The sequence below is a fragment of the Heterocephalus glaber genome, unplaced genomic scaffold, assembly GCF_053883595.1.
Source record: "Heterocephalus glaber isolate CG9 unplaced genomic scaffold, H.glaber_assembly_v1.0 deba00001097, whole genome shotgun sequence".
In the NCBI taxonomy this organism is placed as follows: Eukaryota; Metazoa; Chordata; class Mammalia; order Rodentia; family Bathyergidae; genus Heterocephalus; species Heterocephalus glaber.
Window position 1 is genome coordinate 3,582,024 of NW_028258191.1, and position 18,642 is coordinate 3,600,665.

General features: G+C 39.9%; 1 pseudogene; it reads right to left on the reverse strand.

Moving 5' to 3' along the window:
- Nucleotides 1-16,187: 16,187 nt before the first annotated feature.
- On the reverse strand, nt 16,188-17,724 carry LOC110346753 (tRNA-splicing ligase complex subunit ASW pseudogene; annotated as a pseudogene).
- Nucleotides 17,725-18,642: the final 918 nt, after the last annotated feature.

Below are 18,642 nucleotides of genomic sequence, written 5' to 3' on the forward strand. Positions count from 1 at the left end.
GACGGAAGGAAGGAAGGAAGGAGCACAGCTTTCTAGGGGAGAATGAGAATGGCCAGTACAAGAGTCAGAGGCTGAAATTTGATCAGCTTCCTGTGGTGTTGCAATATACTCTGTCCACAGGAAAGCAGGCAACAACATGGACAGCAGTGAGACCAATGTCCAGGGGTGACCAAGTGACAGGAAAAAAGATCAAGACAGTAAGGACAGAAGCAGAGGTCCTGAAAATCTGTGTCATCTGTGAGTCAGCATCCCTACTTGCGACCCCTGAAGAGGACCTGTCTCCATTTTGGACTCTTAAAACCAGAGAAGGAGTCAGGAAGAACTAGAGACATTCAGGGGACACTTGTAAATATTCTGGGAGAGTCTCTACTTTTAGGGGAGAGGTTATAGGAGGAGGTTCTTACAGTTAGGTAAGTGGGGGCCTTGAAGCACTGAGATTCAAGCTATTACTGAAAATGTGACAAACATCACTGTGTGAAGCCTGGGACTCACAAATTACACATATAACATTGAACTTTGAATCCAAATGACTGCCGACAGAGTGGAGTGCTAATAGAGAAGTCTCTGGGTCCTCTTTCATTCATATACTTCCATCTTTCTTAATTCAGCAAATATTTATAGTATGCCATGCCTTAGGCCAGGAGTTGAGAATACAAAAATAAATATGGTGTTGTCTCTGACCTGAACAACCTCATAGCTTAGTGGAACTCTGACCTATTAAATAAAGAATATGATGCCGAGTGATGGCCATGTGTGGCCATCAAAGGAAAGGCTGGAGGAACACTGAAGAAGGGAGACAGTGGACAACCCACACAGATCTTAATAAATGGAAAGAGTTTTCTCTGACAACTGGGAAGCAAGCTTTTGGGTCTGTAGGGGCAAACGGAGAACATGCAGTTTAGTCTCCAGGCCCTGTCTCCCTGCTCTGTACCCTTAGAGTTTGTTTCTGTAGACTACCCTTCCTTTTTTCTCTGCCTTTTAGTTTTGTCTTACTAAGTGGAGATGCTAGCAGGAGGTCAGAGATCAGAGAGAGAGAGAGAGAGAGAGAGAGAGAGATGTTTACTCTGCCCACTCCCTTTCTACTCAGGCTGTGTTCCTCTGTCCAGGACTGCCTCCCTCCCCAGGTTCCAGCAAGAGAAGAGTTAGATGGGAGCAAGCTTAGCAGCTTTCTGCTGCTGCTGGCCCCAGGGAAGTTACCTTTTCTTACTACGTGCATTATCCCTGCCCACCCCTTAAAAAGGAGTGCTTTCATTTAACTGTGTTCCGTCACATTTTAAGGTGCACTGTCCGTTCCCCATTGGGACCCCGCATGATGTAGCATCCTAAGAATAACAGTGTATGCAAAAGGAGCCATGAAATGGCACAGCTCATTTAGGGAGCTGCTGGAGGCAGAGCTCAAGAAGCAGAGACTGGGGCTGCAGCTGGGGACCCTGTCAGGGGCCAGGTCGCATAGGGTCCATGTGCTCTGTGTAAGAGATTTTATCCGAAAGACTCTGCTGATACCACTGGGGTTTATGTTTTGGGCCTTTCTGGTGATTTTTTTCTCAGAATTGCTTAGAATCTTATATTATTCGTGACCTTCGATAAAAACCTTTCCCTGCCTCTGAATTACAAAACACAGCTTTTAAATAACGTAGCTCTTGGGGGGGGGGTTAGAATTTCCTCAGTGTCCTGCTTAAAACCCACCATGGGTTTCTCTTAGAAATGAAAACACAGAACCTAGTTAAAGAAGTAGTTTCTCCCTCTCCATGTGCATACACCTTAAGCAAACTTTGTAAGTTTTATTGACCCAGAATTGACTACTCCCCTAGAATTAAATTGTAGTTGTTGCCCTTCACTTTATCTTTGCCCCAACCAACCACTGGATGACTTTGGGAACATGAACCAGGTGAGAGTCATTATAAGTCCAGAAAATAACAGTTTATACTCCTTCTCAAACTTCATCTGAATGAAAGGAGGAGAAGAACCGAGTGGAAGAGAAGACAGCTCTTAACTACTGAGCCCAGTACATTTAGTATAATAGGGTATTGTTGGGATACTGATTATTCTAAAGTAGAGATGATTAAACTCTCCCACACGATGAGACATAGCTTGTAGGTGGGCTGACCAACACCCATTCTCAACCCCTCTCTTCTTCATCAACCTCTATTATTGAGAGAAGAAAAATTAATATTTATTTTATTCATATTCCTTTCAGAATGGACATGTGATGAAATTTTGACCAAGGTAGGTAGAAGTCTGCTAGTGGTTTCTGAGAAAGCTTTTGCATTTTTGATTTTTTAAAAAAGGATTATCACATCATCATCCCCTCCTCCTTTCATCCCGACTTGAACGTAGAAGGACTAGCTGGAGCAGAGCGGCCATCTGTGGGCAGAAGGCAATTACTCTAAGGATGGGAAGATGCATTGGGTCCATGCTGGCATTACTAAGAAGTTAAAAGAACAACAGCAGTGGTTTTGCTTCTGGAGTTCTTGCTATGTTAGATGTTATTTAGGTTACTGTTTATTGAGTCATCTGCTTTTGTTCTTAACTATATTCTTCACCAATATACTTGTATCATATTAAACCACAGCTACTTACACCTCTCGCTTCTTGATTAGAATCAGTGTTTTCGACGATAATAGCCTGTCTCCTATAATGAGCCAGTATTTTTTTCTGAATGACCTTGACATGTCTCTGCACAGAAATCAATGTTCCTATCTCAGCCGACATATATTTGGCAGGAGCAGTAAGTTAACTTCCATTATTGTTGAATTTAAATTCCATGGCCACTATTACAATAATTTTTTAAAAGACCTTCCCCTCTTTAACCCCACAATGTCTTACCTCTGTCATAATCAACTGGCAAAATCCCAACAATAGAGAAATCCAACCAACTTCTTTTCCTTTGGGGCTAATTGGTTGAGGATTTAGTTTGTTTGTTTTTGTTTTGTTTGCAAACTGATACATTTTGTAGACTGGCTTCATGTAAGTTGTGATTTTGAACCGCAAATCCATCCTTAACTTTGCCACCAAATCTAACTGCTACTTTGGGGCTTGTTTCTCCATTCTCTGAGATAATTTTTATGCCTCATCTTTTTTCCCCCCCAAATTTCTTATCCTGCTGACTCTTTCCTTACTCTCCTAGTTCACTAATAAACTAGAAACTATGAGTTACCCATGCCTTGCTGCCTCTGCAGCTTCCCGTCGTCTCTGGCTTCCCTACTCTTCTGACAGGAGAGTTGCCATTTGTTTCCATTAAAGTCATGCACATTTGTGCTCTGTCCTTCTACTCAAAGTGGTCTTTGGACCAGCAGCTGCAGCATCACCTAGAAACTGTTGAAAATGAAGGCTCTCAGGCCCCACCCCAGACTTTTTGAACCAGAACCTTCCAGAGGTTTCAGTTGCATATGTACATGAAAAGTGCTCTTGTTGACTATCTTTTCTTGAGAATTTTGAGCCTGTCATAATCCCCATTCCCCCAAGTTATCATTTGCTTTTTCCCTACTGATATAATAGTTAATTCCTAGCAGTACCTAAATATCCTGTAGTACTTCCTACCTGAGAAAACGGAAACCCTCAGGCCCCATATTCCTTTCCAGTGACCACTCTCTCCCCCTACTTCCCTTTCCCAAGTCCTTAGGAGAGGCTTTCATGCATGCCATTCACGCCCTCCTTCCATTCGCTCCAAATCTAGTCTGGTCTCTGTCCCCCCTTCCACCAAAACACTCTTGTCACGTTCAGCCATCATCTCCCTGTAATGGACAGGGGTTAGAACAGTTTCTGCCACTTAGTGATAAGTAGGGAAAAGTTAGAATTATTTTCTCCCTTGTGTAGAAAAGCCCAAGGCTCATGTCTCTGATTTTGTTCTTGATCTCGCACAGCTGAGCTGTCTTCTGCAGAAAGTCGTTCCCTGGGCTGTATAAGCCTGCATTCTCCAGCTCTCGCTCCTTGTTTCATCCACAGACAGTTTCTGCAATCTCTTTTCCTTTGCCTCATCATTGTTTGCTTTCCCAAGGTTTGGTCCTAGGCCTGTTCTCTAACTAGACCCTAGAGGGGCTCACTGAGGTGGATGGGTTTAACTACTTCCGATAGGCTGATGTTTCCCAAATGTTTCTCTCTGGACTCTGAAATCCTTTACCTGCTTATGTGTTATCTTTGTGCTGAATTTTGTGAGTGTCTCAAAGTTGTCATGTTTAGAACTGAACTACACACACATACACACATACATTTTCTCAGAAGCAACATTTTCTCCCCTGGTCTTTTCCATCTCTGCAGATGGTGTCACCAACTACTCAGTGGCATAAGCCAGAATCTTAGAAGTTATTCTTGATTCCTCCTTTACTCACTCCCTACAATGTATGGATCGGTGTGAACTGTCGGTTTTGATTCCTAGGTACAGCTCAAGTCAACCTACATTTTACTCCCCCAGCCAAGCACCACATCTTTCACCCGAACCACCACAAAAGCTTTTTTATTGACTTCCTTTTTTAGTTTCACCTCCTGCAATCTCTTCTCCAGGCAGAATCCAAAGCAGTCTTTTAAAAATATTATTCTGATGAAGTAGTTCAATTTCTCTTCAATGATTTTAAATTGTATCTAAAATAAAATTCAACCATCTACAAGTGCATGACTTGACTCTGCCTTCCTGCATTCTCACCGCTCTCCTCATCTTTTTCCTCATGGCTTCTTTTCACTTCCTTGAAAGTGCTGAGCCTTTTGTACAGCTGGGTATCTAGGAACATGCTGTTTTGCTCTTCCTGGTTCCTTCTAATCTTTCAGGCAACAGCTTAAATGTGTCCTCCTTAGAGAGCCTTTCCTTGACTACCATATTTAAATGCCTTCCCGCACATTACCTGTATACCTGGGCTGTATATTTCGCAGCACTGCACACATACACTTGCTTACCACTTACTTGACAGCTAGCCTGTAGGCTTCATTGATGCAGAAATGGCACTTTCTTCATTCCCAATATAAGCTATAAACCCAGTACTTCACCCAGAACAGAGTCAGCAAATAATACAAGCTTTCCCATAAAACTATCTCCAAACTTTCAAAGAAAAAGGACTGCTTATCATTGTGTTTTCACACTAATAATTCTCCAAATGTAATAGAATAGAGTGCATTAGCAAAGACTTTTGAAATTGGGATGGAGAACAATTAGAGAAAATGCTTTAAAAATTGCAAGAAGTTATCTGTTTTTTAAGAAGTAGAAGATTGCTTTAATTTGGGGAGAAAGTAGCATTCTTGATTTGGAAAAACTATTAGAAGGGCTCTTCACTCTCACATAAGTAAAGCAAGTTCCCACCACGTTTTCTTTGGGTAAACTCTGAAGTCCTCATTGATCTAACGCAGTTATTTTAGCCTGGATGCTAAGAGCTCCATGTAATCCAAACTGTTGAGCATAAATATAGAGCTATCTTCACAAACATGAGTGTTCTCTACTTTTTATGAGTTAGGAAACATGTACTTCATCAGGCAGATTGTATGTTACACTTTGCCTACAATTGTCTCTTTTGTTTTTTCTGAAAGCCTGGTTATGTTCATTTGTAAGTAAAAGCCCACTGAGGGGCTGGGAGTGCAGGAAGCCAATAACAGAAGCAAACATTATCAAGGATTTACAAGTCAGGCATTGATCTAAGAACATGCTAGGTATTGTCTCTGGTCATCTTTTGATTTATCTTTGAGGTGAGTACTATATTTGCCTCTATTTTATATTTAAAGAAAAAAGACTCAAACAGTTAAGTTACTTTTGAAATGTGATAGATCTACTAAGCAGCAGAGCCAGATTCTGAGCTGAGTTTAGGCAGTGTAGTGGGTGTGTGTTAAGCAGGCAGCCTGCGGGTTAGACATGATCTTCTCCTCTTGCCAGAAGAGAGGCACTGGGAAAAGCAACTCAACAGGACTGAAGCAGCTCTATCCCTGGCAAAATGTGAGTGAAGGTGAATGCATCACTGGCCAGTATGGGCTAAGTCACTATCCTGGTGGGCCCAGCAAGCAAGATGTATTCTTGTGGGAGGCTGGGCTTTCCCTACACAGAGAAGGCAATTCCATTATTCACCATCTTGGAAATATTTGCTGCAGGAATGGGAAATACCATTTGGAAATTTGAGCTCATGTCTGGAGGACCTAGGTATCACGTCTCTTCCACAGGCTGTGACCCCAAGAGATGGACGTCCCCCGCCTCTTCCCCTCTGGGCAGGGTGGAGGCCAAGGAGGAAGGATCTGGGTGTGTTGGCTGAGTATGGCCAACTGAGCCTAGTTACTTAGTTATGTTTGTGCTGTCCAACTTAAGAAATTGATGTTCTTTCGAGTGTGAGGAGTAATGATGAAACTAAGAATAGCCCAATCCTGCCTCACAAGAACAGAGGGAGATAGAATCCTGGAGCTTTAGAGAAAGCATCAGAAGCACAGTGTGGCACCATGGCAAGGAACAAAGAATGAGTGGGACTTCTTCCAAGGAGTCACATCTGAGTACTGGCGAGAGAGGGCCCCACCGGATGTAATATAACAGGGGACAGTTTAGTTCTTTGTCTCTACCTTCTGGCTGACCAGATTCCAGTCTCTCTCATTCATAATTCATAACTTAAAATACATGCCATTATATTTCTAGTCAAAAGCTAGTAAGACCCTTTCTTATTTGAGGTGACATTCTTGACTTACAACTGGCATTTTGTGTTTGGTTTTTGATCAAAATCTTTCAGACTGTAACAGAAAACCAACTGTAACTGGCTTATACAAAAAGGGATTTATTGGCCTACATGGCTACAAAGGCTGGCAGTCTGGGCAAAAACATCTCCAGGATTCCATACAGTGTGTGCACATTCATTGATTTTTCCTCTTTTGTCCCCTCCTCCCCTTTGCTGGTGTCCTTCTGAGGCTGACTCCTTTAGGCTACAAAGAAGCTAGTTCTTGCCAATCTTAAATTCCACTCCCTTTTTGTAGAGCATTTTTCCATTTTATGTTATTTTTTATGAATAACATACCTACTCAAGATAATTTTACTCAGTTTATTTAAATAAGGATAAGGCTACTTAACAGACTTTTTACATACAAAAATGTACACTAGAAGGTCAAACTTTTCTGTACTGAATTACAAAATGTGTACAAGAATTTTACAAAGGAGCATGCTTAAAATCCTTTGACCATTTGGTAGCCTCTAAAAAGCACTGAGGCCCCACCATGCTAAGTAGAATAAGCTCTTTTACATACCTATGCAACTCGATCTACCCGCAGTTTAGAAATGCAAATTTAAAAGTCATTGCTATTAAATGAGTCTCTGCATCAGTGTTAGAATCATCTCCCAAAACTTGTCAACCAAAATATAATTTCAAATAAAAACTCCAATTCTGAAACATTTTAATACTACCAAATGTATCACAGCCTCACAGTTGTAATGAACCAACTTTCCAAAGTGACAGGTGGCTGTCCAGACTTAGCAGGACACTCTGGACATTTCACAGCTGGGGTCTGAAGGCTGCAGGGTCCTTGCAGTGTTGTGCCCAGATTGTGAGGTCCCAAAGACCACCTGGAGGCCGTTTCCGATGTAAGGGCACGAGGGTCATTTATTCAAGCTTAAGCAGGGACTCTCAATTGTCACTGACACAGCGGATCGAGATTGAGAGCCCCGAGTTCCAAATTAGCGGGGTTTTTATAGAGGTTACAGCAAGGTTTGGAGATTCTCTACTTAGCAGTTACAATGATTGGTCAGCGCTTAACATGCATGAAGTGTACATTTCTGATTGGGTGAACTCATCAGGGGTAAGGGGTGATTACATATAGGTTTTACAAAAGAAAAGAAGGACAAAGGTCAGTGGGCAACTGTCAAGTATTGATGGTCAGCAGACACGGTGACTAATGGTCACGACCACTCAGCACTGACAGTCAGCACATTGACAGACGGTTTCTACAGATAGTGGGCCCAGGATGTTCATTTCCTGGGTAAACAGATGGCTGAGTAATTAACTTAGGAACTTTGATTTGTTACAGATTGTATCTTTTGTCCTAGATCAAGCACATTTTAATCATTAATGTGAGAGGACAAAGGAGACTACTCCATTTTGGGCAAAAGTGGAGTCATTCTGGTTTCACATAAGCAAAATGGAGTCACTTTGGTCTCACAGCAGCACCCTGAGATCCTGCAAAGTAAGAACCCCGGGGGTCAGCCTACTTCAGCTTCTTGTTGAATGAACAGGCAGAGCAATATGCCTTGCAAACCTAAGCTTGAAGCACAGGTTTAATGGAAGGAAAGAAGGAAATCATACCGGGAGAGGGCACAGGGAAAGAGAGAACAAACAGCAGCAGAAGAAAAGAAGCCAGGAGCGCCTCCTCTTATTGTATCTCACAAGCCACTCATGGCTTCAAATGCCACTCATTTGCCTAACCCAGTAAGGAAAGCTGCTTCATTGGAGCACAGAGTGAAGAGCAACAGTATCCTCCAAGTGAGTGAGGAAAGGTTATCTAAAGTCATCACTCAAGTCAAGTCCTTCTGAACTTTCAAGCAAAGTAAACATTTCAAAGCCAAAGACCCCAAATCTCGTATGCCAGGTCCACCTGGAGGAAGACATCTCACGCACCAGGGTGTGACTCAGTGCTCTCTGCCTTCCAAACTTGAAACAGCTCAGTAAGATGCTGTGATTTGAGCACTGATTCTGAATATTTGTGATATAATCTTCAGTCTGAAGCAATAATGGTACATAGTTCAGCTGTTATTACCAGCCTACTCTGTAAATTAAATATACAAGTAAAAACTAATTTCACTGAGTAACTAAAAGTAAGTTCCCACTGATTTAAAATTTTCAAATGGCCAACTCTCTCTTAACTAAGAGAAAAATATACATGGAAACAGTGGGACTAACAGAGTAGAAAATATAATTTGTCATTCTACCCTAAAATCTACCCTTTTTACTACTCTTTACCCATAGGATCAGAAATTCCATCAACAAAATTACATGTATAGGTTCCGGTTCCTGTCCACAGCACGGTGAGGTCCTGGGTGTGGCTTGGAGCCTCGCCTTCATCCGGTGCTCCACTTAGATGCGCGGAGGCATGGGGGATTATACTTCACATAGTCAAATGTGATAGATTAATAACTACCACGAATTGTCATTTTCTAAGCTGTGCTTGATGCTATGGTATTAGCATAGCATACAACTGATTGTAACATTTGGCCTAACATGTTGTGATTGATCTAATCAGTTTTCCTTCCTGGTATAAGGAAAATGAAATAGGCTCAGAGTCATTAGAGCCTCAAAAACCTAAACACAAGCCATATCTGGAAGACATCTCTGAAAAGCAATCATTCCACAAGGGGTTTAAACACAAGCAACAAAGATACCTGCATTAAGGAATTTTGAAATATCAACCCAGGAATTAAACCAAGGACAGTACCAAAAACAAAAATGAGAAGGCATTTAAGCAAGGCACAAACACAGGCTTCCACACCACAAAAAGGAAATTCTGGGGGAAATGAGGTGGAAAAGTTAGATAATCAACCACCTGGACACCCTGAACTGATAGCACAGGAAGTAACAAAGCAGATACATGAGGCTCTAGAAAAATTCAAAGCAGAAATGATCTCCCAGATAAATAGAGAGATGGTGAGTAGAGTGAAAGACATGATTAGAGGCTCTAGAGAAGAAACAGACAAGAAAATAGATGAGACCAGAAACATGCTGGAAGCCATGAATGGCCAGCATAAGAAAGAAATGGAAAACATGATCGCCCAACATAAGAAAGAAATGGAATCCATGAAACAGATTCAAACAGATATTGAGGAGATTAAAAACTCCATTGAAAGCATGCAGAGCAGACAAAGAGAATCTGAAGACAGAATATCAGATATAGAAGACAGTATCACAGTTAAGGACCATGAAAACAGAGATTTCTTAAAGATAGTAAGGGGTCATGAGAAATCAATCCAACAGCTGCCAGATGAAGCAAAGAAGAATAACATAAGACTGACAGGAGTCCACGAAAAAACAGGAGAAAGTACAATTGACATAAAAAAACTGTTCACAGAAGTAATAGTAGAAAACTTCCCAGACAGAAGTGGAGAATTGGACACACAGATAAGTGAAGCATATAGAATTCCATCCAGCCATGATCAAAAAAAAATCTGCACCTAGGTATATAATAGTCAAGATCCCAGAAACCCAACAGAAGAACAAAATTCTACAGGCAGTTAGAGAAAAGAAACAAATCACCTACAAAGGAAAGCCCATCAGAATCATGGCAGATTTCTCAACACAAACCCTCAAATCAAGGAGAGCCTGGAGTGAAGTATTTCAAGCCCTAAAAGAAAATAACTTCCAACCTAGACTGTTGTATCCTGCAAAATTATCTTTCAAAATCAATGGGGAAATTAGATACTTTCATGACAAAGAACACCTGAGAAATTTCATGAACACCAAACCAGCACTCCAAAATATCTTATGCAATATCCTAGAAAAAGACAATGAAGGTCACAACTCCATGAGGGCCAACAGAAAGAAGACACCACACAAGGTAATGCACTAAAGGGAAAGGAAGAAAAATAAGAAAAGAGCCAACAACAATAAAACATCATGGCAAGAATGAGTCAATATCTCTCAATTATAACTATCAATGTTAATGGCCTCAATTCACCAATCAGAAGAAGTAGACTGACAGAATGGATTAAGAAGCAAAACCCAGCAATATGCTGTATACAAGAAACACACCTAACTCAAAAAGAAATTCACAGACTGAAAGTAAAAGGATGGAAAACAGTTCTTCACGTGACAAGATCCCAGAAAAATGCAGGGATAGCAATCTTATTTGCAGACAAAGTAGATTTCAAACCGAAACTAATTAAGAGAGACAAAGATGGTCACTACATCCTTGTGAAGGGAACAATGCAAGAGGAAGAGATGACAATCATAAATATATATGCACCAAATACAAATGCCCCCAACTATACAAAACAAATATTAATGGATATGAAAAATGAAATAAGCACTAACACAGTTGTAGTGGGGGACCTCAACACCCCTCTATCACAAATAGACAGATCATCTAGGAAAAAAATTAACAATGAAATTCTAGAACTGAATCAAGCTATTGAACAAATGGACTTAAGAGATGTTTATAGAGTATTCCACCCCACAAAATCAGAATACACATTCTTTTCAGCTGCACACGGGTCATTCTCCAAAACAGACCACATGCTAGTTCACAGGACATGTCTGAGTAAATGTAAAAGAATTCAAGTTACCCCCTGTATATTATCAGACCATAGTGCAATAAAATTGGAGATCAATAACATAAGAAACTGCAGAACACCCACAAACACATGGAAATTGAATAACACTCTCCTAAACAGCCAGTGGGTCACAGAAGAAATTAAAGAAGAAATTAGACAGTTTCTACAAGTAAATGATAATGCCAGTACAACACACAGGAATCTATGGGATGCAATGAAAGCAGTTCTATGTGGGAAATTCATAGCAGTGAATGCCCATATTAGGAAAACAGAGAGAACTCAGATAAATAACCTAATGCAGAACCTCAAGCTCCTAGAAAAAGAAGACAATAACAAACCCAAAGCTCGTACAAGAAAGGAAATTATAAAGATCCAAGCAGAAATCAATGCAATGGAAACTAAGAGAATGATACAAAAAAATCAATGAATCAAAGAGCTGCTTTGTCTAAAGAATAAATAAAATCAATAAACCTTTAGCCAACCTTATCAAAAAAATGAAATAAAAGGCTCAAATCCATGCAATTAAGAATGAAAAAGGTGGAGTCACAACAGATCCAGCAGAAATTCAGAAGATCATCAATATCTACTTTGAGAACCTGTACTCTAATAAAATGGAAAACATAGAAGAAATGGACAGATTCCTAGCTACATACAAATTGCCAAAGTTAAATGAAAAAGATATAGAAATTCTAAACACCCCAATTAAAATGAGTGAAATTGAATATGTAATAAAAACTTACCAACAAAGAAAAGCCCAGGTCCTGATGGCTTCACCGCTGAATTCTACAAGACATTTAAAGAAGAGCTATCACCATTACTCTTTAAACTCATCAAGGAAATTGAAAGGGAAGCAAGGCTTCCAAATTCTTTCCTAGAAGCAAGTGTTACTTTGATTCCAAAACCAGGGAAAGATCCAACCCAAAAAGAACTACAGATCAATCTCCCTAATGAACATAGATGCAAAAATTCTCAACAAGATACTGGCAAACAGAATACAAAGGGTCATAAAGAAGATCATACACCCTGATCAAGTTGGATTTATCCCAGGGATGCAAGGATAGTTCAACATCTGTAAATCAATAAATGCAATACACTATAATAACAGAGTCAAGGACAAATCCATATGATCATCTCAATAGATGCAGAAAAGGCATTTGACAAAATCCAACACTCATTCATGATAAAAACCCTGCAGAAAATTAGAATAGAAGGTCTTTATCTCAACCTGATTAAGGCTATTTATGAAAAACCAACAGCCAACATCATACTAAATGGTCAAAAACTGAAAACTTTCATGCTAAAATCAAGAAGAAGACAAGGATGCCCACTATCACCACTCCTGTTCAATATAGTTCTGGAACATTAGCCACAGCTATTAGAAAAGAGAAAGAAATAAAAGGAATAAGGATAGGAAAGGAAGAAGTGAAACTGTCATTATTTGCTGATGATATGATACTTTACATAGAAGACCCAAACAACTCAGTCAAAAGCCTTCTAAACCTAATTGACAGATCCAGTAGAGTAGCTGGATATAAGGTCAACACTCAAAAGACAATAGCCTTCTTATATGCAAATAGCAGACCCATTGAGAGAGAAATTTGGGAAATAATTTCTTTTACAATAGCATCTAAAAAAATGAAATACCAAGGAATCAACCTAACAAAGGAAGCAAAAGACCTCTACACTGAAAACTACAGCACTCTGAAGAAGGAGATTGAAGAGAATATAAGAAAATGGAAAGACATCCCTTGTTCGTGGTTAGGAAGAACAAATATAGTGAAAATGGACATACTTCCAAAACTACTATATAGATTTAATGCAATACCAATTAACATTCCAACAATATACTTCACAGAGCTAGAGAAAACAATCCAAAAATTCATTTGGAAGGAGAAGAAAACTAGAATAGCAAAAGCAACTCTGGGCAACAGAGACAAGGCTGGGGGTATCACAATCCCCAATTTGAAGCTATACTACAAAGCTACTGTGATAAAAACAGCATGGTGCTGCCAAAGAAATAGACTCAAAGATCAGTGGAATAGATTAGAAGATGCAGAAACAACTCCAGACATACTCAGCCACCTCATCTTTGACAAAGGAGCCAATCGCCCTCATTGGAGTAAACATAGCCTGTTCAATAAATGGTGTTAGAAAAACTAGATTTCAACCTGCCAAAGATTAAAACTAGACCCACACCTATCACCATGCACTAAACTAAGATCAAAGTGGATTAAAGAGCTAAATATCAAGACAGAAACAGTAAACTTGCTGGAAGATAAGTTAGGTAGAACTCTCAATGATATTGGCATTGAAAAAGACTTTATGAACACAACTTCAGTAGCACAGGAGCTAACACAAAGAATCAGCAACTGGGATCTCATCTTATTAAAAAGCTTCTGCACTGCAAAAGAAACTACCAACAGAGCTACAATATGGGAAGAAATTTTTAGCAGCTGTACCTCAGACAAAGGTCTATTATCTAGAATATATAAAGAATTGAAAAAAATCAGACCCCCCAAATTCAAAGACCCAATTCAAAAATGAGTATCTGAAATGAACAGAGATTTCTCAAAGAAGTAAAAACAGCAAACAAATATATGAAAAAATGTTCAACATCACTGGTCATTCAAGAGATTCAGATGAAAACAACACTGAGATTCCACCTCACCCCAGAAAGAATGGCTGCTATCAAGAAATCAACCAATAACAAATGCTGGCGGGGGTGTGGAGAGAAAGGAACCCTTCTCCATTGTTGGTGGGAGTGCAGGCTGGTGCAACCACTGTGGAAATCCATATGGAGGTACCTCAAAGAACTAGTACTAGAGGTCCCATTTGACCCAGCTATTCCTGTACTGGGTATCTTCCCCAAAGAATTAAAAGAATCATACCACAGCAATATATGTGCACCTATGTTTATAGCGGCACAATTTGTAATAGCTAAAGCTTGGAAACAGCCCAAGTTCCCATCGACTGGAAACTGGATAAAGAAGATGTGTTTTTTGTTTTTTTGTTTTTTTTATAAAATGGAGTACTACTCTGCCATAAAGAAGGAGAAACTAGAGACATTTATAGCTAAATGGATGCATATTGAAGCCATACTCTTAAGTGAAATAAATAGGACACACATGTGTAAATACCAAATAGTATCTCTAGTGTGAGAAACAGAAAGTGTAAATCAGGATGAAAATGATTAAAATGAATAACTGATAATTTGAAATAGGAAAAGGTCCAAAGGTGGAGGGGTGGTGGGAGGGGAAGGAGAAAGGGAAGAAGGGAAAGGAAAAATTATGAGAAAGAAAAAAATGGAAACAAAGTCTATGTAAATAGGGAAGGGTGGTGGGGGTGAAGGGTGCATAGGAAATAGGGGAAAAAATAAGAACTAAGATACATCATGTTCAGGTACAAACACCCAATGATAAATGTAAATGTATTGTATACCTAAAATGTACCAATTAATATATAAATTTTTAAAAATTACATGTACCAACCCTGCATATAATAATGTATTTAAAAATTTACTCTAACACCAAAAGTTTATGAAATCCATAATGTCTTATGTCTTCTGTGTTATGTATACAGATTTAATCTGGAATAAAGGCAGAATAATATTAAAAACTATGGTCTCAGTATGGTACTTACTGCAAAGCTGAATTAATTTTTTGTAAGGCTATTAAATAGCTGGATGAATATGCTCATTTTAACAAATCAAGAAGAGTAAGAATCCTCTAAAACATACTGAAAAAGGCAAACCCCAATTTAAGATAGAGCATACATGGAATAAGTATAAAGTATCCTTTGCTCTTTGTTAGAAATACACAGCAGAAAGTCACCAGAACCCGTGACTACAATATAAACCCTATTTTATCACTGACTTCTATTATGCAATCAGAGTGATAAAACCACTCAAACAAAAATGAACAAAACTCATGTGCATGATTCTGCAGGGTCAGCTGTAGGAAGTTGTCCGCATCGTGCCACAGAGAGCTCGTTGGGCCAGTCCACCTTCCCTGTGCTGCACTCTATCTAATGTGCCTGACTCCGGGTGCTCTCCTGTCTGCTCTGGAGTACACGGATTGCCCCTCACTGTTGGACTTCCTGGACTGTCCTATGTTCTAGAGTTCTACCCCTTCCCTGCTCCTCTCAACTTCTAACATGATTACCAGGCCAGATTTTTAAATCAACTTTATTTTTTAAAAGATTAAGCTCCTGGGGCAGGGATTTAGCTCAGTGGCACTGCACCTGCCTCGCAGGTACAAGGTCCTGAGTTCGATACCCGGTATGGAAAAAACCAAAAACACATGAAGCACCTAGGATAGAGTAATGGCTGACCTCACAGTGAGATCCCAGACTGCTCATGAAGAGTAGGCAAGATTACTGCTGTAAGACCAGCACATTCTAAGGGACAGATCAGTCAGCTCCCATCACTCACTTCTGTTAGGTTTCAGGGAAGAAGCAGCAGCAAGCACTGGCTTCCCTTTGCTTTTTATGGGAAGAAGCCAAGCAGCAACTGAAGAACAGTACTGTTTTTTCAATATTTGGAATCGTTTTCAGGAGTGAAACCAAGAAGCTCCTCTTGGTGAGCCCTTGAGGATGAATGTGGCCAGATTTACTAACATACTGAGATGGGCTGTATGTGCTTCTGCTTGAAAGAAGAAATTAATAAAAAGGTGAGTTAGGAAAATATCAAAGTTTTGTAAAACCTGTAAATGTCCCCAAAGATTCTGAAATGACTAAGGAAAGTAATTTCTAAGGGCCATTAGATGTTTTATGCCAGACTTGCAGCTAATGATTTGATCAGGACCAGTACGAACATCATATACCAAGCCATTATTTTAAAAAGAAATTCTTTCCTAATCAAGGGAAGAAATTTAAAAAGGAAACAAGGGAAGGAAAGAGACAATGAATGTTTTTTAAAATCCATTTTAAACTTCTTAAGAAAATCAAATAATAATTGAGATCTCTGTAAACACTGTCAATATATGTGAATTTATTTGAAAACTATAGTTACAGTTATATTTACATTTCTGGAAATTTTCCTCAAGACCATGTAATAAACTTTATTTTCCTCTTCAAGAAAGAGGTGCTTCAAGTTATTTGGGGCCTCTGTGTCTTTGCTTCAACTTCACAGGAATAGTTCCAAAGGGACAAAGGTGGTGACTTTACAATGTTGGGAGGACTTTTCCTGTGTTGTCACAATTTTGTTTATTATTATTATCATTATATTATTATATTTATTATCATTATTATTGTATTCATTTTATCATTTGTAAGCAAAGTGGAAGAAAACATTAGGGGTGAAATACTTGGGGAAATTGTTAATTTTCAACAGGTATTACTGAGAGCTCACCTGAGGGGGAGGCTTGTATAGATAGTTACGTGTGTTCTCTGTCTTCTTCACTTTTATGCTCATTCTGGATGAATTTTGTCAAATAAGTCTTTCCTTAGCCCATCCACAGTGCTACTCCTTTTAGGCTCATTTTTTATCTCTATTATTCTTTTTTCCTTTCCATCATTTTCCCCCATCTATTCTTTGGTAATTCTCTCTGAGGCAATGGTGTCACATGCTAAACATAAAGATCAGTAAGATTGTCTTCTGTTATTTTTACTATTTTGAAAACTATGTCATTTTTGTTGCAGAATGAGAAGGAACTCCTGGAACAGCAGCTCCAGGTGCAGCAGCAGCTCCTAGTCCATGTCGCTGTGATTGTCCTCATCTCCACCAACATCATATCCAGGAGACCTGGGCCAGCTACCCAGCAGTTTCACTCTCTACAACTAACATCCCCAAGAAAGTATGAGAAAGAGTCATTTTCCTGAAGCTGCCACAAAAATCCCAGAGAAGATTTGTCATTGGCTTAACTTAGGTCACAAGCATACATCTAAGCACGGATCTCAGGGGTTAGACTAAAGGGTTTCGCCAGCTAGAGCTGGGTACCAGAGGGGAGACAATGGTATAGCCACGTAGCTCTTGAAAAGAAAAAGATGCACAACTGACAAAAAGTAACTTATATCCCTGTCTTAGTCATTTTCCTCATTGCTGAGAAAAATACCTGACATCTGGAACTTAAAGGAAGAGAGTTTTATTTTAGCCCATGGTTATAGTCCATGGTCAGCTGGCTCCAAGTCAAAAATGGCATGGTGGGGCCAGGGATTTAGCCCGATGGTTCCACTGCCTGCCTTGCAAGGGCAAAGTTCCAAGTTCAATCCCTGGTTAAAAAAAAAAAAAAAAAAAAAGAAAAGAAAAGAAAGGGGCCAGGGATCTAGCTCAGTGGTTCCTGCGCCTGCCTTGCAAGTGCAAGGTCCCGAGTTTGATCTCTGGTACCAAAAAAAAAAAAAAAAAAATGGCATGGTACAGGGCATAGCAGAGGAAAGCTGCTAACATCATGGCAGTCAGGAAGCAAAGAGAGAAGGGAGGACCAGGGAGGGAGAAATACCTCTTTAGGTCATAATTCCAATGACTTGCTGCTAACCATATCCTCTCCTTCTAATAGCAAGCCAGCTTTAGCCCCCAGTAATTCAATCATCTTTGACAAGCTCCACCTCTGAGTGCATGAGGCTTTGGGGGGATTATTCCAGATCCAAACTATAAATTTCTGTCCCTGGCCTCAAAAGACTCATGTTCATCTTTTTTATGGAAAATGCATTTAGTCCAGCTCTAAGAGTTGTCAAAGTCTTAATGATTTCAGCATTGCTGAAAAGTCCAATTCCAAAGTCTCCTCTGAGACTCAAGGCAAACTCTTAGCATGAACACTTGTAAAAATCAAAAATAAAAGTTAAAAACTGCCAACATAAAATAGCACAGGGTAAACAATCCCATTCCAAAAGAGAGGAATAGGAGGACAGAAATGAACCAAACCAAAACAAAATCAAAGCCAAGCAGGGCAAAAATTAAATCCTCTTGCCCCATTTCCAGCACCTGGGGCAGGTAGTCATGAGATATGAATTCCAAAGGGTGTGGGAGGAGGCCCTGCCCTTATGGCACTGCTGCTCACAACTCTCCTGGCCTTTCTCTTGGGTGGTTTTGTTCACTGCCTACAGCTTCCCTCAGACATTACAAGTTCTGGCCTCTCCAACTTCCTGGGCTCTCCACAGCACTTTTAGCTTCACTCTTACAACTTCACACACTGGCCTTTCAGGGGCACATTGCCTGGCCTCTCAGATATTTTTCTGAAACTTGAGAGGAAGACTCCCTGACCTTCTAACTCTTGCATTCTTCATGCTGTAAAACCATCATCATGTGGATGATACCAAGGTCTGCCACCAGATAGAGCAGTAGTTGAGGACCCCTGATCATGGTTGCTGAGGTCTTTGAGTGCCAGACGGCTGAGCTCTGTAAATCAAATCTCAGGGAACCAATTCTCTAAGAGGTACTCCTTAAGTATGTGCCACAGATCTCTCATCTCAAAGTGAAGTCCTGTTTTTGTACCCTGTCTTAGTCACTT